Source organism: Lonchura striata, chromosome 8, assembly GCF_046129695.1.
Source record: "Lonchura striata isolate bLonStr1 chromosome 8, bLonStr1.mat, whole genome shotgun sequence".
NCBI classification, from domain to species: domain Eukaryota; kingdom Metazoa; phylum Chordata; class Aves; order Passeriformes; family Estrildidae; genus Lonchura; species Lonchura striata.
The window spans coordinates 3444435-3468800 of record NC_134610.1 but is presented as its reverse complement, the minus strand read 5'-3'; the positions used below and the strand labels follow the sequence as shown (position 1 = coordinate 3468800).

At 42.3% G+C, this 24366-nt stretch overlaps 1 long non-coding RNA gene across 1 annotated transcript in view; it reads left to right on the top strand.

The window, feature by feature from the left end:
• The window catches only part of LOC110470605 (uncharacterized), a 40939-nt gene extending 23547 nt beyond the window's left edge, over positions 1 to 17392 (top strand). Inside the window, exon 3 of the long non-coding RNA XR_002465450.2 lies at positions 17354 to 17392. This is a non-coding gene — a long non-coding RNA (uncharacterized LOC110470605). The remainder of the gene's footprint in view (positions 1 to 17353) is intronic.
• The last annotated feature ends 6974 nt before the right edge of the window (positions 17393 to 24366 follow it).

Sequence of the window (24366 nt, the reverse complement as noted above, 5' to 3'; positions counted from 1 at the left end):
AAAGAAAGAAAGGAAATCCAGTAAAGGCTGAGCATGTAAGAGTTTTCCATCTGGTTGGAATACCTAGTCAATGGGCATGCCACACTAATTCTTTACTAAGTAATTTTCAGAAAGATTCTATGTTTTCAGGTGTGGAAAAACTTCAATATGTGGCTTAACCGGAAATGTTTAACTAAAGTGAGCTATTAAGTTCCCTACTTTAACCCTTCCAGCTTTTCATGTGGTCAGGCTGCTCAGATTCTTGTTTGGAGCATCTAATAAAATAATTGGAAATGGTTTTGATGACTCACAATAACTTAGAAATTTGGATGGAATGCATGAATGCTGGGAAAACTGCTTACAGTTATTTCATGTTAAGAAAATTACTTAACACACAGTTATTTGTATTCTTCACAGATCTGATTCAGTCTTACAGTTTTGATGTCTCAGACAAATGTCAGCACCTTTACAAGGAGCACATTGACAAGTGAATGAGACAAGCAAGTGGGCTGGAGAAGAATCTGCCTCCAATATTTTGATGGATCTCGAAGACCTGTGTCTGGAGATAGGAGAAGTGCTGTAGGATGGGAGGTAGAGCTCAGGAAGGATAATATTTTTTATTTTTGGTGCCTGAAACCCAGGTCATATTGGGTGTAGTTTGCCCATGTCTTGGGGCAGCAGTACCCATAGAGGTCAGAGGTGGTTTGTGGCTGTAGAAATTCCTCCAGATCAAAAAATTGCCATTTTATGTTGGAGGCTGGGGGAAAGATGTGGGAAGGAAGGTTTGTAAGGGTGTGGTCTGTCCCCTAGGCTGAGGCATTTCCAAGATATGGCCCCTACTCAGGAGACTGAGATCAAAAAGTGCTGGGGTGGGATTGGAAAGAGGTTTTTCCTTACTCTTGTTGGATGATGTTCCTGGTCTCTCCTTTGAAAATGGTGTTGCACATGCTCTAGTGGTCCAGCTAGCTGAAAGGTAGCTCTGCCAGGCCAGCAGTGGGAGGGTGCAGGTGTCCACCCTTGGAGGACACTTTTTGTTTCCTCACCCCTATGACATCCTTCTGCTCAGAAATGGTCAAGTAAAATACATATACAGGTGAATAAATCTGTCACACAGAGCTTCCCAAAAGCACTAATCCAAACCCTATCTGCCAGAGATTAAAATGTTAAGGTATGTCTGGCTGTAACCCATCTATTGTTTATGAATTCACAATCCTCTTGGACGTCCCCGGGTGCCAGGTTTTGCTTATGGATCTCTGAACCAGCCGAAGGAAATGTAAAATCAAATGTAGACAGACAGCTCCCTCTCGAATACATATCCACAGAGGCTGAGGAACACTTGTTATGCTAGCAAGGGTGTGGAATAAATTAAGCTGAGGAAATTTGCTCTGGACCCACCTATTTGAGACGGGAGGCTTTGTGTGCCACGCCAGAGCCGGTCCTGCGGGAGCGGCCGTCACCGCGGAGCAGACAGGTGGAGCTGGAGATGCTCGGGCTCGCAGCGTGGCACAGCACCAGCAGATCAATATTTAATGTGAAGGCTGTTGCAGCCCCTCACATGCATAATTTATCCCTGCTTTTGGGTACAGCTGGACCGGAGTCAAGCCGTGCTTCCAGACTGCAGAGGGATTTAGAAGCGGGTCCAAGTGTTTCAGACGATCCTCACCTTCAAAACGGGGGCAACTCCAAAGCCAGGATCCAACTCCTTCCCTCCCTTCTCCTTTGCCCAACACACAAACAAACGCTCTGCGGAGGTCTTTGAAATTTGTGTTGAATTACATTGACTTTCCCTCGTTGAGGGCACACAGCAATGTTTGTATAGAACAGAATTAGGGCCCCAGAAAGAATTGAGCATTTCAGAGTTTAATTAAGTGCGCTAACAACACATGAGCGAAGTCAGCCTCATAAAAGAGAACTTTATTGTACGAGTTGACACAAAATAAAAGCCCTTTGGGATTAAATTTTAAAAAAAAATCTTAAAAGAACCCCACGTTATGGGGAGTAACTTGGCCACCCTGGCTCATTTCAGTGGGCAAATATCTCTGCTTGGGATATTTTTACCCTGACAAATGATTAAATTCCAGAGATACGATAGCACACGATGCCAGCGTAACAAGGTATGAGCAAGAGGGATTTGCTTTTGACTAGTTAAGAAATAAGCTTACTAATTCACAAATTTATTATAAGATTAGCCTTTAATACCTGATAATCACCTTCGTCAAGGAAAATTTTGTCCGTTTAAGAGGAAAATGAAATTTACAGATGGGTCTTGAGCCAAGCTCATGGGTGGTAGACAACATTCAGGAGAGATCCAGCCTTTCTCTCAGAGCAAGAGAAATAGAAACAAGACAGGCATGGCAAAATCTTAGATGTCATAAGATTATTAATCTCTTTGCAGAAAACAAGTTTGATCTCTGTCAGGCTATCCATTAATTTTGATGGAGGTACTTTTAAGATCTTATGTTTGCACTTCAGTGGGAATGTAACAGCTAAATATGCAAGTAAAAATGTTTTCTCATAACGTATACAGACAAGTGTTCCCATTTCAAAGGTGATGTTGTCATATAGACATAAGAACATTAGTATTTGCTAGTCTTGATATTATCTTCTTTGCAATAGCCCATCTGGACCTGAACTAGGAAATGCTCCCAATGTGTTAGGCTCATGCAAACATCTGGTGCAAAAAGAGGCCTTTCTGCTCAAGGAGTTTTAGCTCCAACTAATGAAAAAGACAAAGTGTGGGAGAGAAAAGGACAGAGAAGGACAAAAAAAAAGGGATAACTTTTCACAGCCCCACAACTAACAGATGGAAGTTTGTCTCCTGACTCCCAGACGAATCCCATTGCCAATAAAGGATATTGTGCAACTGCTGAGCACGAGTTTATACCCCAGTCACTCATGCAATGATGTTGTGAACAGGTATGAGAGAAGCACAAGCCATGTCCTGCACCAGAAGTGGTTGTAAAGACAAATAACAATACAAGTACTCACTGTCTTGCTGTCATTAGCTTTCAGATTCAAAAACTACAGGCTGAGGACAACATTTTGAATCTGAATCTGGAATTAGATTCTCCTCCCTGAGTACCAGGTACCACATCAACTCTTCTACATTTCTGCAGAAACTAGGTGAAACTGGGTCTTGAGAATCAGCACTTCTGGGAAGGACGACCAAAGTTAATATTGTAGCCTGAGATGCAGAATTCCTGAAGTCTCATTGCCACTGCAGATTCTGTATTTGGATACTTCATCTTTTGGTATGAAGGATCTGAACATGGCCATCCTTCACCATAGTGCCTCAGTTTCCCCCAGGTGCTGTGTCTCACTTTACCTCTTGTCTGAGCCCAGACCAGCAGAGTTGTTCCTGTAGAACCTCCTAGAAATGCTTAGGTTGGAAAATCTCCCTGAGATGATTGAGCCCAACCATTCCCCAGCCCTGCCACCACAAGGCCATGTCCCCAAGTGCCACATCCACGTGGCTGTTAAATCCCTTGTGGAGATGGAGAACCCACCACTGCCCTGGACAACCCTTTTGGCGAAGAAATTTTTCCTAATATCCAAGCTAAACCTATGACTGCAGTTTTTGCTGTGGCAGAGGCCCTCTTTTCATTCCCCTACCTGCCTCCAGCTGCCAATGTTTACAGAAGTTACAGGAATTTAATTATCTTCAGGACTTCTACCTCTCTGTTAAATTGGATTGAAATAAGCCAATGAATTGGCAAGTGGTTAAGGGAGGAAAGGTCTGGCAGACAGGACCAGTGTGAAAGCTTCATGGCTTCAGGAGAGCTGCCCAAAAAGAACTGAACCCAGAAAAGGGTGGGATTCTGAAAAGTACAGCAGCACGTGAACTGTAACAGATTGTCTGGTTAGGGAGTGAGTGAGTGAGTGAAGGAGAAAAAATAAAGGAATTAAGTAGAGAGGAAAGCAAAGGCCAGAAGTCAGTGCCCTCCTTGGGGACATGGGGAAAGAGATTAGAACTTTCCATGATTTGGAATATATTCTTCCCCAAACTAAAAACCAGTTTCAAAGTCCAAACATTAGACAAAATTTTTTTTTATTTCAATTTATTAAAGAGATCTCAGAGTTCCCATTCCTTCACTTCTTATGGGTTTCTACACACTGGAGCAGGACACAGAGAGTCTGGCCCAGAACTTTTGGGTATGGAGCACCCAGTGCTGAAGGTTCTTGCAGGGCTGGGACCTGCCTGGATCCCCCTGGAAAAGGGACAGGCAAAAACCTCTGTGGAAATGCACAGGCTTGGCTGCACCAGAGATGGCAGAGGAGCAAATGGCTTCTCTCATATTTAAAGTGGCAATTTCAGAGCTAAAGGTGTTCCTGACCAAAGACACAGGCAAGGGGCCTTTGGAAATTACTCAACAAAGTTATAGATCTTCCTAAACTTGAGCCAGGCAAAAATACTAGGACCTGAATCAAAAAGAAATATTTTATAGCTCAAATTTCTTTTACCTATCAGTTTTTTCTTTTCTGTTTGGAAATGCTTTTTTCCTCTTGTGGTTGAGACGAAATGATGAAAGTATGATAATGATGTCGTGGAAGAATCATGTTTGTCTGGGTGCTAACTGAGCATTTTTGATAGCCTGGAGTTGGCTTTCATGGGTTTGCACATCCCTGGGAGGGTCCAAGGCCAGGCTGGATGGGGCTTGGAGCAACCTGGGGTGGTGGAAGGTGTCCCTGCAGGGGGTGGGACTGGATGATCTTAAATGTGCCCTCCAACCCAAACCAGTCTGCAATTCTATGTGCAACACCTACAGTTCTGCATATAAGTACATGCTCTTTCTCACTTTATGTGCTATTTTTGTCTGTCTGTGTGTAAATATTTGTGGTGGAATTGATAAACTAAATAAGAATCCACTCCCCACAGGCACACAAGCATTGCTGGATCAAAGACTGGCAGCCAAGGTGAGAATTGATTTCTCAACACACTAATTTTAAAACTGAATAAGTTCAACTCTTACTGGAGGTATTTCAGTTTAAAATTCTGCTTTTCTCGTGCTGGGTGCTTTCATCCCTCTTCCATGCGTGAGGCTGGGATAAGCAGGATTTTGGGGAGGGCTGATGCCCTCACCTCCCACTCTGACTGAGAGCTGCAGCTCCCACGACTCTTTTCCTGCAGCCCACAGGTTGTAACAAGTGCTCGGTCCCAGCAGCCCTCTGTGAATTGTACCTGCATTATTTATTAGCCAGCAGACGTAACTCTGTCCCTTTTTTCAACCCAGCTTTAGTGACTGTGCATTCAGGGTCAGTTCACTCACCCCTCTGCACGCTGGGCAGGGTGAGGAGAGGCAGAGATTTTCCATGCCTGCTCCTTGGCTGGCTCTCAGCACACTTCCCTTTCAGATTTGGGGGTTTACATGGATCCTTAGGCATTTGTGAGTGGAATTAAAGTGTTCCTTGCAAAGAGGGAGAAGAACTTGTGTGGAACATCAAAGCAGGTGGGCTGATCTGAGCAGAGGGGTATTCCCAGACAACCGGTCATTCAACATCAAGCCCCAGAATTTTAGTTTTGATATATAAAAACAACTAAATAAGGAACACAACACTGAAAACTGCAAGGCAAGCTTGCAAAACAGTCCATATGCTCTGACAATGGAGCTAATTTTCTTTTTAATAATTCCAACAGCAATTCCTAATAATTAGCTGATCTAATTTAGATTTGCATTTTGTCTTTTCAAAGCTGTCCTATTACAAATAGCTGAGGAACCTTGCCCTTAAAAATGACGATATTATCCTGACAGCCTGGGACTGCTGTTGGAGAAAAGATTTTGCCTGAAAGAGTTTCAGGAAGTTACAAAACTCCTTTACATGGCCTGTTGGATCTGTGTATGATTTCCAACATTACACAAAATAAATACCAGGAGACTGGTGTGGTTTATACAAGAGTTTATAGAGAAAAAAATCCACCCACCAGCTCCCTTGCTGAGGATTACAACCAGGTCTCTGCTGCCAAGTTCTCTGTTTAGGTAAAGCATGAGAAAATCTACCATTTTTTTAGAGTCACAAAAGGGGTGCTACAGGGGGGCAGTGAGAAGTTGACAGCTCTCGCTGCTTAAAAGGCAGCTGTTCCTTCTCAGGTACTATTATTAATAAACCCTAAGGTAATGTTTGCTCTGAAATATGTCTAATTGAAATAATTTACCCTAACCCTTAGAGAATTATGAAACTGTTTTCATCATGTTCACACACAGCAAAATAATTATGAGATGCCATATGGAAAAGACATCATGTGGTATATGTATTTCTGAATGTATACTTTTTGAAATGGTTCCCACAGATAAATCATACAGCTAATTTACAAAGAGGAGGTGGATAGTAGTTCTTAAGTATGCAGTTTAAGTTTAAAATGGTTTCAGGCTGGGTAAATTTACAGTGGTGATGACATGCAGTAATTGCACTGATCACAGGATGTATATCACAGAAGATGTCGATAATGCCATTAAGTTACACTGCACAAAACGGAGCAAGAAAATTCTGCTGGTGACTTTCTGCTATTGCCATAAACCACCCCACAGAGCCTCTGCAGGTCCTGTGTGGTCCTGAGCTTGTTTTGCAGCTGTTATGTACCTGACCAAAGCACTGGAAATGGTGCTCCATCCTCTGTGAGTCTCTGTTTACACTTGGAAAGCTCTCAGCAAAGGGAAGGATCTCCTTAATACATAAATTAATACACTTAAATACAGAAATTTATTTTGAATGAAGTTCTCAAGAGAGCATCAGTTAAAATGCTGCTCCTTTCTGTCCATTCCTTGAAGGTTTTACAAAATGTTTTTTCCTGACCTCTAGTTACCTGCATTATCTTGTACATGGATGAGGTATCTCTGTGCTTTGATGTATGCAGGTTTGATTACATACAGACATTCACATGCAGTAGAATTCTGCAGGGCACTTCTTGGTCTTTTTCCAGGAGTAATTGTGGTGGCTGATGAGACATCTGAGGTTCTCTTCCTGCTAGTTAAAAAGTTTTGAAGGTGCTTTTTGAATAAGGAACTCTTATTAACATTTCTAGAAATCTGGCTGTAAATCAGGCTGTCTTGTCAGACTTCTGGTAGTTCTTGGTTCCAGATGGATGGAAGTAAAATCAGAGAATATATCATTGCACTCTTGCTGTTTCATGTCCCATTGGAAACCAGCAAGGGACAGCGACATAAAGCTATTTCATTCTGTCCACTCCACTCTCTTTATCTTTAAGGAGCCTTCTGAAGAAAAAAAAAAAAACAAAACAAAAACAAAACAGTAATTTTGAACTGGAGCACTTCAGATTTGCCTGTGTCTGACTTAGTTCATTATTTCTATGGTGATTAGTGAAATATTTGAAAGATGTGGAGTACACAAACTAATTCACCCTCAGCTCTATTTTGCAAGAACTATAGGCACGCACGACAGCTGCGATGTTTATCCCCCAGTAATGACATCATTACCCTGCATTACTGCTCTAGGTAGTGTATTTGTCAACAGCCAGGAACTGATGAGCACAAGGAAAATATTTACCCAACTCCTGTGCTGTGGCATTACCCCAGCAGTGCCATTTCAGGAAGATCACACTGCATTCCCGAGATTCGTGCTGCAGAAACCAAAAAAGCTTTGACATTTCCGTGCGTGTAACACCAGTCTTCAAATAACCACCTTTTACAGACAGTAATTACAGTAATTCTGCTTTCAAAGGACAAATAAAAAATAAGAAAAAAAGAAGTGGAAAAGCGATATTCCCCAAAAATATCTAAAGATGGGAGTTTTCCATTACCCTCCCTGCGTGTGGAGTGCTGGGGACATCCATATTTGATGTCTCCCTAATCTTCCCAGGAGTAACTACATAAGCCAATATTTACTCTCTCTGTCGGTACAGATACAGTATCTGAAATGCTGCTGCTGCTGCATTAATGTGTGAGAGTTTAAACTGAGCTCTTCTGTCTCATCCCTGGGAGCTGCCTGCACAGGAGAGGTCTCACCTCGTGCCTTCCCCCTCTCTGTTATTCCTGCTCTTGGATGAGAAATGTGAGGCTCTTTCTCCGTTTCTAACGTTGCACAGATGAAAAGGCAAGTTCCCCTTTTAGCAACTTCCAGTCATTTGTTTTTATGCTCACCGAAGGTGTATCACGGTTGGTGTTATTGCAGTGCCCTAAACCAAAAGTCACTTTTTTTTCCCGGTGAGTTACAGTAGATTATTATTTCACTACAGTATCTGAAAGCATGAAATAGAGATTTATGATACTCTTGTGTTTTCCACTTCAATTCATGTAATGTGGGGAAGGTAAAGTGTCTCTAGCTGCACAGTATCCCTTTTTTTCTCTTTGGAGCAGTGTGTGCTGTGTGATTAGAGGATAGTGAGAAGGTCACTGACCAAACTTTATCTTCCACACAGTTTCCCACAGAATGTATTCCTCCTAGGGAACATTTTCTCAGCTCAGGTTATTTCCAGAAATGTTCTCAAACCATAAGAGCGGTCCTTGCAGTAAAACATTTCATTCCCACTTTTTATCCTTTATCTAGCAGCGCAGTGTTGACAGCATTTATGTTTCTTCTATTGACTGGGCCAAGAACAACAGGATTAATGAGGTTGTCTCTTCATGAGTGCATTATGTTTTTTTCCTCTGACCTTTCAAACATGGGAATCTTCTGTTTGCAATATTTCTTAAGGAAGGAAAACCCCTTTTTGCTGAAGATGGTTTTGACGGTCCCCGCGCCTCTCGCCAACCTGTGGGCTGGAAGGAAACCGGGAAAAAGCAAAAGAGGGAAGATCTTTATTTCCTCATTTTTTTGGAAGAGCTGTCTGGGGGGATGGGGGATATTTTAAGGGCTTTCTCAAGCCTTGAAATTCTGATGATAAATCTTGCATGGCTGCCTAAGGACTATCATGTTACAGGAGCTGTTCAGGAGACGAGTGGACATTGCCCTTCTGGTTTAATTATTTATTTACTGTTTCCAAAGGATTGCATGTGTTTAGAGTGGACAAGGAGGGGAAGGAGGAGCCACTGGATTCACAGCCTTCCACAGAACACTCTTGTGCTTCATCTTGCCTATTCCTGATTATTTTTGACACTGGGTAGCTGGAACACAATCAAGATAGGATCATTGCTAAGTGCAGCAGGACAGGGAACGTGAGGAATTTTCCCAAGGATGGGAGCACAAATATCTTTAAACACAACAAATAGCTTTGCACATATGACATCTTTTTGCCAAGTTCCTCAAAATACATCGATTAGATAAGCCAAACATAATTAAATTTTTGCATAAGATCATTAGGGGCAGTGTATTCCCATTTTTCATCTGGGCAAACAGAGGGACAGAGAGCTGGAAAAATTCCTACTAGCCCAGAAGTTATCTATATAGTCAGGTCTCAAAGCTGGTAGTTTCCCTTTTAAGTTGTTTATTTCCTTTTTTGGTGGGGAAAGAGGCCCCACAAACTTGTGCATTCACATTTGGCATCTTAGGGGGCAGAAGACCTCTTTATGGAGGTAAAGGTGGCTTAGTGTCAGTCCTTTAATCTCTTCTTTCCAGCCCATGGTGATCGATGGAGAAATCTGCCTGTTATTTTAGATGGGGAGAAGTAGAAGAGGTTCTGTGGATGTGTATACAGGGAGTTGTGTATGTGCATAAAAAATTACAAAATTTATGAAAATATGTAAAATATATAAGTACAGAGATGTATAAAACTCAAAGCACAACCTAAAAATGACTCTAAAAAAAGTGGAAACATGAGTGCTTGCAAACACTTGCAGAATATGTTCCCCAAAGGTGTGTAATGCTGCTGCAAATAAGAAAACCCTTTGCCAAGTTGGGAAAACATCTCTTACCTGCTGACTGATGGGAAAATGCATTGTCCAGGGAACTTGCTGAGCACTCCAGTGCTGGCTTTACTTCATGTCCAGGGTTTAGAGGGCCAGGACTCTGGGCTGGGATCCAGGAGGGCCAGAGCTCAAGAACTGAGCTCAGGATTTAAGCAAACTCAAGATCTCTGTGTGTGGATTCAGGTCATCCTGGGACTGTGAGATCGAGCTGAACTAGACATGTGGACACAGCCAAATTCATCCATGGCAAGCCCAGGAAGGGAGCAGAAACAAATATTCCTGCTTGCTTGAATGATTTAAATAATCCCACATATTAGGGACAGACTGCTTTTGCAAAGTTTAGGCTGAAAAAATGATCAGAGAAGCCAAGAAATTTCTAAGCAACTCTTCAGAGTAATATTTCATGAGATCTTGAAATTTTTCCTCCTGAGAATAGTACTTATGTAGTTAAAAAAAGTAATTCAACTGTGTATTGTCCTCACAGGAGAAAGTTTCTAATTTTTAAGCATGATTATAATGCATGTCTTAAATTTGGGGTTCCTGGGCTTTGAGCATTTGAGTTTGATGCTTGAACTCTTATGTGTTTCATTTAGGATTTCTGGTTTAGCTGCACTTAAATAACTAGAGAGAACATTATTCTGAATCAACACTTGTCAGCATTTAAGGAAATTGAACATAATTGTGATTCTATGAAATTCTTGTATTCTACTTTTTTTTTTTCCTTATAATAATATATGCATGGGCCTAAATCTGCTGAGTGTCACTGTTGTTTAGCAAGAATAAAAGGGGTAAAAGCTAAAGAACCTGCAGTTTGCTTTCTCCTTCCTTAAGCAGATGAGCTCCCTGTCACACACTACTAAAATATTCTCATAAAGCCCCAGTTGAAAAGAATTTTTGGGTTGCAACCCTCAAGACTTTGAGATTTTTAAATCCTGACACTTCAGGATTAAAAAAACCCACCCACGTATCTATCAGGGAATGGTGAATACATGTTTGTGTAGTTTGCCTTATTTGCATTTGTTGGTAATTAATTAAAAAACATGAGTTTAATTAAACTTGGAGTTAGGGGATTCATTAAAATAAAAACAAAAAGCATTTCAGTTAAAAATGTAAAATAACGTGTTTGCCTGAGTTTGCTGGTGCAGCTTAAGGATTTGCAGTGGGGAAACTTTAGGGACTATCACACTGCACACAGTCAGAGAAGAGTTACTGAACAAAGAGTCTTTGTCAGCAGATAAATTTCACCTTGTAGTTACTCAAATTGGAATAACAATTGGAAAACAACTTTTTTGCCCTCAGTTTCTTTCTGGGCTGACTCTGTGGCTATGAAAAAATGACAGCCATAGAAACCTGAAGGAAAGGGTTGCAGCATAACTGGAAAGAAGGTTATTAAAATAAGAGATAGAGGGAAAAAAAAAAAAGATGAAAAAGCTTAAAGAGAAGAGGTATAACTCATCAAAAACTCAAGACTAAATTACATCTACCTGTTCATACTATCATGAAAAATTTCTCTTTTCAGTCTCGTAGTCACAATTCACTGCCTTTAGATTTTTTCCCTTTGAGAATCATGGAAGGGGCTTGGTTTCTAAGAAAAGACATGTTAGAATGTTGAAAGCAGGAACAGAAAAAAAAAATCACCTCAGTGAAGAATTAAATGTTTATTAAGTAGTTTTCTCTGCTGACATTGATTTTGCCTCTCTTGCAGGACGGGGCTTATCCCTCCAGCAGAAGTGTATGAACAGCAGAAATATTGAATTTTTTGTAGCCTGTGTCATGAAAATTGTCACCTAGAACAGAAGTGAAACCTTTTTGCTCTCTCAGACTGAAGGGGTTTAGTGAAGGTCTCCCAAAGAAGTCACCCAGGTGGGATTTTTGCCTTCAAGGACCTGCACATGCTGGTCCAGAGGCTTGGGACAGATACTGTTGGCAACGTCACCGCCACCTCTGTTCTCCTGGGGTGGGGGGGCTGGTGAAAAATCACTGACTTCCATCAAACTGCCTCAAAAATCAAGAATTTCTACTTTATTCTTCCCCTGAAGTATCTCATTTGGGGAGGAAACAATTATAATAACGGAATATAATATACCCTAAAAAATTCCAAGTTGCATTCGTAAGACTAATTTTCCTATGAAATTAATTTAAACACTTCAGCAATGAATATGAAATGCATTAAAAAAGAAAAAAAATCTCAATTAATTTGCCTGGAGGTGCATCATGGCTTGGCACTGCCTCGCAGGATGTTGGAGGACAACTTTGGTGTGTGAAGGAGCAGGTTTAAAAGGAGAAAAAACCCACCACAGAGAAATATTTTGCGTCTCTTTGAGATAAGAAACCATCTGTGGGTGCCCATTTCCTGCAGGGTTGGGCAGGAGGATCCCACTTTAGCAAAACACCTGCACCCAGCAGGGAAGGTGGCCCTGGCAGGCAGCAGATGCTCCACAGCTGAAGCCTTTCAAAGGAGACACCTTTAGAGCTCCTGCCCTTATGGGATAACTGAATCATCCATAAATAGTCTTTAAAGGCAGCATTGTCTGCCTAAAAAAAAAAAGAAAATGAAAAAAAAAATGGAAAGGAAAACGAAGTAGGGGTTTTGTGTGTGGGTAAAGTAAATATGGCTGGAAATACATGACTTGTTAAAAGCTTTTTGAGGACCCCACACTCACAAAATCTTTTAGGTCATGTGTTTGCTTTCTGAAACATTTGGTAAGTAATAAGTGCCAAGGGACTATATGCACTCCATCTGGAATTAGCAGATTCCTCTTTGTTCAATTGTTCCTAAATTTGGAACCAGCCGACTTGTTTAAAAGTATTTTGATTTGCTTTTAAATAAATATGGGAGATAAACATAGCCCAGGACCAGGAAAGGTACGTTATTAGTCCTCTCCCTCTCTCCACACAACTCTTAATGGGCCAATTCTGTTGATTGCTGTTGGTTTATGGTAACAATTTGTTTGGAGTGGTCCATCAGTTTTCTTCAATTTTTATAAATAGTATCAAAGAAATCAGAGCTGGAAAAAGAACTATTAGATCACTGAATCCCCTCTGCTGCCAGCACAGTCCTGTTCCTTACAGAGTAGTTTTTCCATTTCTTTCTCCAGGTTAAACTTGGAATTAAGTTTAGAGCCTATAGGTCTAAGGAGAGGTACAAGAGTAAGTGATTTCACTCTTTTCTGCTTTCCTAACAAGAAAAATACCTCATTTTCATCTCCACCACCCTACACAAGGAAATGGCGTGTCAAAAGATCAAGTAGATGTCTGCTCCTTGCAGGTGTGGTAGATTACTACCTCATCCCTGTAAAACTTTAATTTTTGCTTGGGGAAAGAAGAAAAGGAAGAGAAAAGCAGCACTTCTCTTATCTTCCCTTATGTCCTATAACATCTAAGAGTCTGAGACCAGAACACCTGCTTGTCCTGTAGGCGTATGAAAAGAAACTGCATTTCCTTTAGGGCCTTTAAAACGTTTTTAGACACAAGCCTTTACAAATATCTTTGAGAAAACACTTTAAAGAATTGAAAAAGCAAACTGGAATAGCTCAGAATTGCACTGAATTCACGATACAGAATTGAGCTGGAGGAAACATTTCAGCCCGAGAAGGTTTTCAATGAAAAGCTCGTAAAGCAGGGCTCAGGAAGGGCTGTCCAACGTTGTTACGCTTGGCGTGTGAATAATTCTGAAGAGGTGCAGATCTGTAGATTTGGGATCCCAGCCTAAGATGTTCAGGCTGTATGTGTTGGTCTGTTTCCATGGGCTGGAAGGGAGCAGTGCCTCCTTGCTCCAGCTGGGGATGGACGATCCCGCTCTGCACCGGCTGCGGAGGAGGCTTAGGGAGACTCTCCTTCCTAAGCCAGAGCTGGCCTTCCTGAGCTGGGTCTTACCAAGCAGGATCAAAGTCTTTATCTAGTTCATGGCTGCTCAGAATTTCTTTTCATCCCGCATTTATTCAGAGTAAAAGCAAACATTTTATTTCTGCTTCAAGCTTTCCTAGGACTGCAAGCAGTGCAGCACAAGATACATATTTCCCTGTCTCTACAAGGCCTTCTTATTTGGTCTAGATACACATCTGTAAGTATTTTACCCTCTCATATATTCATATATGCTGCAAGTCAAAGGAGCTTAAGTTTTCACTGCTTGCATTGCATTGCAATCTCTGTTTCATGGGGTGCTTCGGATGTGTTGCATCTCAGCAGCCTCAGGCCTTCTCTAAGTCACTGTTCTGACCTTCCCAGCAAGCAGGAACTGAAACTATACTGAAAGATTAGTGTGAGATACTCAAAACATAACCATAATCTCTTCTACCTCCTTTCCTATTCCAGTCAATCCTTGTTTTGAGGATCAAATCTGTATTTCCTGCATGCTTGAGGAAAGTCTGTCAGCATGATGAAGTATCAGCATTGCTCAGCAGGACCTGTTGAGGAGCCAGTGTTTGGGCTTGGCGTGTCACTGGTTTATCATTTTTAAATCTAATTTTGTGAGTATGGGCTTAGGAGCTGTGCCAAAACTTTGTGGAGACTGTTGTATGCACACACTTTAAGTTAGGGCACTTCAGCATTGTTAGGGTAATGTTGGATTTGAACTCAATGATTTTGTGATTCCAGAGCTCTAATCCTTAATGAGAATGAGCTCTCAGCTCTAAGGAATGTAGTGCCACAGGTTGCTGGCTGCAGTAAATGTATTTAATTATACATATATAATATATATGTGTGTTTATGTTAGGAAATATTTAGTTGAATCTGGTGGTTTGAAAAGGGAAGATTTAAAAATAGTGCCTGAAGGGGCTCCAGAAGAGCTGGAGAGGGACTTGGGACAGGGGATGGAGGGACAGGACTCAGGGAATGGCTCCCACTGCCAGAAGGCAGGGATGGATGGGAGATTGGGAAAAATCCTTCCTGTGAGGGTGGAGAGGCCCTGAGAAGCTGTGGCTGTCCCTGGATCCCTGGAAGCATCCAAGACCAGGTTGGACAGGGCTTGGAGCAGCCTGGGACAGTGGGAGGTGTCCCTGACCATGGCAGGGGTGGAATTGGATGATCTTCATGATTCCTTCCAAACCAAGTCATTCTATGATTCCATGAAAATACAGCAACTCAGTACCTGCAATGTGAGTAAATACACCTGCTAAGAAAAAATTGTGGTAATTGTAATAATTTTCTGATAATGTGTCCTCCTCAAGGGTTTTTGTAGGACAAGAAATGAAGAAATACTCATTCTTGCTCCAAAGAACTGAACTAAAACCTTGTTATTACCACCTGTGAGAGGACAGAACCCCAGTTGCTCTGTAAGTGAGAGACCAGTGGTTTCTTTTTGTTTCTGGTTATTATTTATAAATTCTGAGCAAGCAACTTTGTTATGAGACTCAACTCATTCGCAGCTTGTGAATTTTTTTGACAATGCATATGCTCGTGCTTCACATTTTGTCATCTCCTTTTAGGAGACTACACAAATTTCCATCATTTCACTTGGAAAAATGTCTGATAGTTGGGCAAAACTGTCTTAGAAACTCTGAGAACAAAGAGAAATATTGGATGGTAGATGAGATGAATCTAGATTTTACAACAAAGGAAGTGGTTACCAAAGTTTCCCTCTCACAAACTGTGTTTTCTTTTAAGGGGTTGAAGGCAAGTGGTTGTGGCAGGTCAGGTTATCACATTGTGCTATAGTTAGAACTCTGGACTGGTTCTGTGCTGTTGTTTGTTGAGATGACTAAGTTGTCATTTTTAATTAGCTTTATGCTCCTCTCAAAGGCTAATTACTTTACTTTTTATCAAGAACACTTGATTGGTAATGACAAGGGTGCCATGGTTACGTATTTTTAGAGAATTCCCCAACCTGCCCCATTATGTGATTTCGTGTTCCCCCTGGATTCTTTGTGCAGTAAAGCCTTCAATAAAAATAATGGTTAAGAAAAATGGAAGTTTACTGAAGATATTGGTGAAGAAAAGTATCTTTTGATTTCTTTTTGGCAGGAAGGACACTGTTAATGCATTTACTCAGTGTAAAAACCATTAGGCTCTGTTTACCTCCCTGTCAGTAACACTGATGTTGCTCTATTACCTTCACTGAAGTTACCTCGGACAAACTGAGTTTGAGACTCCTTTTTTCCCCCCTCATTTGTCTGTAGCTGTACATCTGCCCTGATCATCATGGAAATCTGGAGCGACTGAACTGCATCCTTGTTTCCAAGTGTGGATATTGCACAGCCAGACACTGACTTTCAGAGGGGGTTCACCAACATTTTTACCATTACTGGGTCAGAGAGCCCTTGAGATAAATATGAGAGGTGTTTTCACAGGTGAAATCTCTCTTTTCTTTATCAACTTGTAGATTGCTTTAATCTGCTCTTGTTTGAAACAGTCCAAAAAGTGATTCTGTGAAGGCTCCCTCCATGGCGGGAGGCAGTAATGGGAGACATAAATACTCCCCTGGCATTTTTTAAAAATACAGTTATACCCAGAGAGTGGCTGCTTTTCTCCTGTTGATAAATACACATCAGATGTTTGGTAAACCAAATTCTCCCAGGAGCTTGTCCCAAAAGAGGGAAAGACAATGATTTGGAGTCTACATCTGCAGTCTAAGCTGCTTTGGTGCCTGCACCAAAAGCCTCCCCGTGCTGGGCTTAGGGCTCTTCCCAAAGCAGAAGCCCAAGGGGATCTAATGCTGCTCCTAACCCACTGGAAAGGTAACGAGGGGACAGCCACCACCTTCCACTGCAGGTGGAAAGGGACTCCCTGGTGACAGGGATCAGAGGAGACATCTTCCTGAACTGAAGGTCGGCATGGTGGGATGCTGGTTTGGCACAGGTGTGTGCCCAAGCTCCCAGGAGGAGCTCCAGAAGGGTGTGCTTGGCTGGGGAGGTCTCCTGGAATGTCTTCAGTGGCAGGAAACACATCAGGGACATCTCTGTAACCAGGCAGCTGAGGATGTGAAGATGTTCTGGAGCAAAGTCCCCGAATTTTGGTGTTCTCCTTCCCAGAGCCAGACAGGGAATGCAGCAGCTCCAGCCACTGCAGCAGTGCCGTGTCAGTCTTTGCAGCCTTCATGCAAAAACCCCTCCTTTACTGAGAATCTCATCTCCTTAATGAGCCAGTGACAAGCTAGGACTTCAGTAATTAGTGTCATTGCTTCTTAGTGATGTCAGCACCAAGGAGGAGGGGAGAGACAGGTAAGGTAGGCTGGCAACATCACTGGGGAACAGATGTTTGGTTCTCTGCTTCCTCTGCTGCCAGAAAAATAGACAGCATTGGTTCCTAAAGGTATTAAATTCCTAAATCCTATGGAATTCAAAGTAAGTGAGTGGCTGGAATTCAAAGTAAGTGAGTGGCTAAGCACTGTGGGGATCTGGGTTTAATCTCTGTATGCCTCACCTGTCCTATAAGTAGAATGATTCTTTCCTGTTCACAGTAAAGAAAAATAATACATAATTGTGGAAAACAAGGTGTCTATTGTTATCTTTTAATATATATATATTTATAAATATCTAAGCAAGACATATTTATTTACTTTTTTTTGAGTAACGATTATGTCATAGCTTTCAATTTTAGAGAGAAGTGCTTGCTGAAGAACACATTGTTGTATTCCCCAGCTGTAATCAGGATACAGTTTCCTCTCCAGAAGTTCACCAGCAGCAAGGTTCAACAAGAAGGTAAGGCAAAGGTTCAACTTTTAGAAGTCAGACTAATAATATTCTTTTCTCAATGCAAAGCTGAGCCTATTTCACTTTCAGGCTAACTTTCAGCATCTCTGATTTCTGTGTGGTGCCTTGCTTCCAGTATAAATAAATGATCCCACATTCCGTCATGATAACATATGCTCATGCAGAGCTCAAAATTAGAAGGAATATGAAGTGTTCTATTAATTGCATGAATGTTGATTGTTAAAATCATGTGCTAATTGGTAATATCTGTGTGCAGTAGGTTCCCGCAATATGTGTTAGATTACATTAACTGTGCTCGTGACTCAGATATCAGCATTATGCCTTTCGTGGAAGGAGCTTTCTTAGACTTTGTGTAATTAGGTTCTATAGATTATCAGCGTAGAAAATTAGTAAAAGGGCATGTAAAGTTAGAGGCATGAGGAATACTGAGCTTGAAAGATGCATCTGCTCCTCTTTCTCATGGTGTGCTTTTCCTCACATCCTCTCCAAAGTAATTCTCACCGTGTTTGTCTTGAGGTAATTCCCAGGGAATCCAGCACCTCACTGATATCGTGACTACACCTGGAAGTTGCCATTTTTTTGAGTAGGTTTTCTCACTTTTCAGTCTTTTCCTTTGCCTTTCCCAGGTTTTGATCCAAGAAGCATTCAGGTACATTGCAGATAAATGAGATTATCACTGTACTCACCTATCAGTGAGCACAGTTAGCAACGACTCTCCTGTGCCAGATGTTCTTCCTCTCCATTGCTAATCCCTGGGGGAAAATTCATATGGATCTCTTTTGCTCACTGATGTTTTAATTTTATTGAGTGCCACGAGTATTTATTAAAATAGGCAAGGTGGAAGGAACTGGGGCTTGGAGCTAAATGTGGTGAGATGGTGTATTTTTAAGAAATGTGGTGGTTATTTTCACTCTGTGTGTGACAGCCAGGAGGGCTGGGCTCCAAACTCACCCAGATCTGGGACTTTTCATCAGGAATGTAGTGACAGGACAAGGAGTGCTGGGTTCAAACTGAAAGAGGAGAAATTTAGGTTGGATATCCTGAAAAAATAATTCCCAATAAGGGTGGTGAGGCCCTGGCACAAGGTGCCCAGAGAAGCTGTGGATCCCTGGAAGTGTCCCAGGCCAGGTTGGATAGAGCTTGGAGCAGCCTGGGACAGTGGGAGGTATCCTTGCCCATGGCAGGGTGTGGAACTGGATGATTTTTAAGGTCCATTCAAACCCAGACCATGCACGTTTTCATATTTTCAAAAAGGAAAACTGAAAATTAAAAAACCCCATATATTTAAAAAAATTATTTAGAGAAACACCAGGCAAATTTTTCTGTTGTTAAGAAAAAAAAAAAAAAATTTAAACATTTCATGGGTTGCAATGAGAAACATATTCAGAATTGAATTCCTAACTAGCATAGTTTTAATTCATTTTACAGTGGACCAGCTTGGTTATGATGCAATGAATTAAAACAGGTTGTCTGACAGGAAAAATTGATGCAGTTTTGGTAAAGAGAGCATTTACAGAAGTGTTGGAAGTCTTGGGTGTTATCAGGGCTGTTGCTCTAATGTCTCTTGATTTACTGATCTTGAAACAGGCAAAACCTCATGGGCTATGAGCTTAATGTTGAGGCACACTTCATCAGTTGTCCTGAGAAATGCAAAGATTTAAGAGGAAATCAGTTTTAGCCCCCATCCAAAATGTTGACACTGAATCAAACAGAGCATGAACTATATACACAGTTTTAATTAAAAGAAAAACTGACAAATTACCAACATTCTAGTGTTCAGAAGATGGTTATCTGTTACAAAAATATGTTTTCTAATGCACATGCTCTCATACATGAAATAGTTTCTAGATTTATTTTATTATAATTGTAAACTATGGCGCAAACACTTAATCTCACCTACTTAAAAAATGTAAGATGTTTTCCAATTCCTTAGCATGTCTCCCTCCTCCCCCCACTTCTGATTCCCAAAGTGATGCATGGAAAAGGATAAACAAATTTAGTAGACAAGATGACCACTGGAAATATGTAGAAAAACTAAAAAATAAAAAGAAAAATTAACCAGAAGGAAGTTGCTTACTGATTTTTTAAGATAAAAAAAGCTAATCTAAAATGACTACCAGCCTTCCAAAGATTAATTGTCAAATTAAGTAGATAGACATACAGTGGTTCCTGGCTACCTGGGAGAATGAACTGTAAAATTGCTTAGTTCAGTGCACATAATTTACAAAAAGATCAGCTCCTCTGCCTCTGTGGAAACTCTGCATATTCCAGGGAAGGTGAAGAAGGTCCCATGAGGACCCAGCCACTGGTGGGAGCATCTGGAGTAAATAGTGTGTGTTTCCAAGGAGGTAAAAGTAAACTGGGGAACAGAGCAAGTTGTTACTCCATGGGGGATAATAAAAATCAGTTTTTTCTCATTTCCTTTGGACTGTTAAAAAATTAGCTAAATATTTGGAGAGCCACTTTTCACACGGGCATGGAGCGATAGGACAAATGGGAATGGTTTTAAACTGACAGAGGGCAGGGTTAGATCAGATGTTAGAAAAGAATTCCTGGCTGGGAGTGTGGGCAGGCCCTGGCACAGGGTGCCCAGAGAAGCTGAGGCTGCCCCTGGATCCCTGGAAGAGCCTAAGGCCAGGCTGGACAGGGCTTGGAGCAGCCTGGGATGGTGGAAGGTGTCCCTGCCCATGGAAAGGGGTGGAAGGAAATGGACTTTAAGGTCCTTTCCATGCCTTTCTGGGGTTCTGTGAACTGGCAAACCCCCCCCATCAGCCCACGGAGTCAGGGGCAGGGGAGAAGCGCTGAGAACCTCTGCCAGGCCAGATGCTGCCCCTCTGATCTCTGCTTTGTGCACAGCCAGGAGAGCTCTGGAGCACCCAGAACTGAAGGCCATCACTAATTTTAATGAAGCCAAGGGGAATCCAACACAATGCTGCTCTTTCCCCATTATTCTTTGTTCCATTGTTCAGTCTCGCAGGGTTGGCAGCCTGCAAGGGGATGGCACTGCATGGCTCCCTGTCCTTGAGAGCCACTCTGGAGCACAGCTGAGGTCCACCAGGGGCTGTGGTGGCCCAGAGGGTCTGACATGTGGGCTGTGGTGAGGAGGACAGGCTGACTGACAGCAGGAGCCAGGGGCTGGTGCCAGTGGGCTCGTGGATGCTCCAGGAGTGCTGGTGCTGGGAGAGGGGCGATGCCTCACAGCTGGAACCTCTTCCCAGTGCTGCTCTGGCCAGTTTGCAGAGCTGCATCTTCCACAGGTGTGCCAGCAACACTCTGGGAAACCTCTCCAGAGCCTCCAGGGCCAGAACTGGTCCCAGGGGTCACTCCTGCTCTGTGTGCAGCCCATGAGCATCAGGGTAGGCTGGAGGCTGCTCCTGCTTGACCATGCAGTGCATTTTTCTTGCTTTTTTAAAAGATTTTTTTGTGACCTATCAGGCCACTGGAGTGGCAGAAATTATTTCTGCCCTCCCTTTAAGAGCTATGTATCCCTGCTGTTAATCTACCCCGTAAAAAATCCTTAAATATATACTGTGAAAAATGTTATGCCTACTTAAGCAACATAGTTGCCTGTAATAGTGCACCATAAAGCAATCTGAAATGTTTACTGTCTATTCCTCAACTGCAGTTTTTATTTCTTTTTAGCGGTTTTTGTATCTACAGGATTTTCTTAACTGTGAAAGATTCAAAAGAAGTTTCTCCTTTTCCCTGCAAACAGTCATTATTTGTCCAACAGATTCTCCTGTCAGTGCAGATACAAAATTTTTTACAAAACTTCCAGTTTCCTAAACTTTTTCCAGTAAAAACATTGTTTAAATCAATAGCAAGCTTTGATATGATAGGCTTTCGAGGGCAGCCTGACTTCCAAAGGAGCAGATAATGTTAAACAAGATGTCTTTTGTAAAGGCTTAAATAGGAAATCAGGAAAAGAAAAGAAAAAAAAAAAATAAAAGAAGAAAAAAAAGCCAAGGTTAGGGGGTGGTAAAGATGTTGCTGCTGGATCTAACTCCAGAGACACAATGTGTATTTCATTGCCACGAATAAACTGTATCCAGGGAACGAGCAAATGAAAAAGTGAGGACAGGAGATATCTTATTTTTGTTGTTTGTTTCCAAAGAGTCCACCCCCACATAGGTCACTTGGAATTCATTTGTCTACATCCTGGACTGCACGTAGGGGGAAAAAAAAAAATGCCTGGGATCTGAGAAAGAGGAATGTGATAGGGCATGGGAATCACAGCGTCATGGTGGCCACCAGAGCATAGTTTGGCTCGTCTTAAAACAAGCAAGCACCGTTGGACCTCTGCAACAGCAGCAAAGCAGCCGTGCTATCAGGCTACCTATCAGAGCCTGGATGCTTGAGAAAAAGTGTGTGGGATTTCACCCGGAGCCTGGGGCGTTGCAGGGCTCTTGGAGCTGCTGCTTTCCTCTCGACATCCAGTACTGCTCGGTGACCTCGGCAACAATCCAGTGTGCTGTTACAGTTCATTTCAATAATTAAACAGTTCAGGGATGGCAGGGCTTTCTTCTTGTCAATAGGAAAAAAAAAAAATCAGGGCTGCAGTTTGCTTTTTTTTTTTTTTCCCCTCTCTTTCTCCCTTCCCCTTTCCCTCTGCTGAAATCCGAAGTGTTTGTTTTTAATTATATTAGCTAGAGACAATTAATTTCACAATCCGAACAAAAAAAAAAAAAAAAAAAAACACGTTTTGCGAGAAGGACTGGCAACTGGTAAATGCAATTATTATTGTAGCACATTTTCAAAGGAAGAGATCCCAGCTCCAACAAAGTCATATGTATAAAATTTCAGTCATAGAATATAGTCTCAAACAGCAGATTTACTCTGCAAGAGATGGGAACTGCTCTCCCATCTGGAGCTATGTTCTGTTCATGCCACGTGGACCCATTTGATACCCGCTCTGAAAAAAAAACACCAGCCAGCAGAACAGACCCCTGCCCATCAGCTCCTCCAAGGAGCTGCCTGATGTGCCCCTTTAGACTTCCCTGACGTAGAGATGATTAATACCATCCCTTTTTAAGCACAGCCTCTCAACAACTTAAAAAACCAAACAAACAACTCTCTCTGTGCAAACGGCAGCATTTACATTTCTGCTGCTGGAGCAAAAAAATTAAAATAATTCAACTTTATGTCTTGCAAAAATTTCCTACGATTAAAAAGCTATTTTTTTGAGGCTCTGGCTGTGCCCCTTTCATTGCCCATCTGGCTGCCTCCCAGCTGCTCCCTGGCTGGCTCCGGGCGCTGCCACCAGCGTGGCGGGAGCTGCGATCGCTGTTCCCAGCGTTGGTCCTGCAGGATTGTGGGGCTGCAGCCTGGCCTCACTTACGCTGATTTACTTTTATGGGATTCAGTCAAAATGCTGCGGATTTATGCCGCTGAGGCGAACAGCAAAATTTAACTCCTCGGTCGGGAGTGCTGGTGGGGATTCAGGTCCTTAGGGAATGTTTCCTGCCGGCCCTGGTGACAGCCGTGCCAGCCTCTGCTGTCACACTCCCATTCCTGATTTACATGCCTCACAGAGCTTTTACCTTTTCCCATTTCCTACCAGTGTCATTGACATAAGAATATTAAACCAAAATATACCGAGGCATCGCTCCTTTGGAAACGGTGCCTGACATCCTTATTCCCACTGAAGAGTGTTTCATTTCCCAAGGAGCTGAATCCTTTCAGTGGGGTGGCTGCAGAGGGAAGACCAGATCCACAGAAAGGTTTTGACATAAGCTATGCTCAAATTGTAGGCCTGGTAGATTATTTTAGCTCGAATCAGGAGTTTTTGCATCCTGAGTGGAGAAAGTCAGACATTATGGATGGGGGAAGCACAGCTTTGGGAATTAATCAGGAAAATGTTTTTGTTCAACAGCTGAAGCACCGTGACAGAGGAAGCATCCACTCCTTGCATTGCAGTGGGTCTCCCTGTCCTGATGCTCTCCTCAGGAGCTGGTTCCAAGCAGCACGTGTATTGTGTAAGTACCATCCCAGCCCACAAAAAACCCAGCTCCATTGCCAGGATTTTCCAGAGGGGCCCCAGCCCTATGGAGCCCATGTTTTAAACCATTTAACCAGTAAAAGGGAAAACCTTTACCCCTTCCCTACTAAAGGGAACCTGAAATCTCATCTTGTCCCATCCTGCCTGGCATGGCTGGGACACCTTCCACTAAAACAGGTTTCTCCAAGCCCTGTCCAACCTGGCCTTAACTTGCTGATGTGTTGGTGGACAGCAGCTCTTGTGGGATATGGGTGGTGGTAACCTTCATTTCCACCCATTTTGAGGCTGTCAAAACAATTTACATTAAAATAATCAACAAAAAGCAGTCTGTGGGTTCCAAGCACCAAGTAACAGCTGTCAGAGGATTATTTTCTGTATTAAAAGTCTAAAGCAGGAGTTAAACACAGATCTGGCTTTAGGACTGCAGGTGAGGTTCTCAGCTTGGCCTTTGCAGTTCACACCTCCAAGCGTGACAAACCTCTCACCTCTTAATTTTTGGACTTGATGATCTTAGAGATCTTTTCCAACCTTAATGATTCTTTGACCTACCAATCCAGCCTCAGGAGTGTGGAGGTGAAAATATTCCCTGTGCACACGAATGTGCAGAGTGGTGAAGCAGCTGCTAAAGGTGCAGCCTCTTGTGGTGGAGCTGCTCTTGATTTCCAGGAGAGCTCCCCAGAACCTTGCAGAGCCGTGTTGATCTATGCCAGCATCAGAGGGACCAGCCTTGCCCTTTGACTGTGTTCCTGATCCCTCTGCTTGCTCTTTTTTTCTTGGCGAGAGGAGAAACCCTTGCAAAGCTCAAATGAAATATTAAGCCTCATTCTTTCCAGGTAAGTACATGCCAAATCTCGCAACGATGTTGGCAGGCTCCCAAAGTTGCAAAATAATGAAGAAAACATTGAGTTTAGGACTCTGTGCCCATTTTAGCAGCATTCCTTGT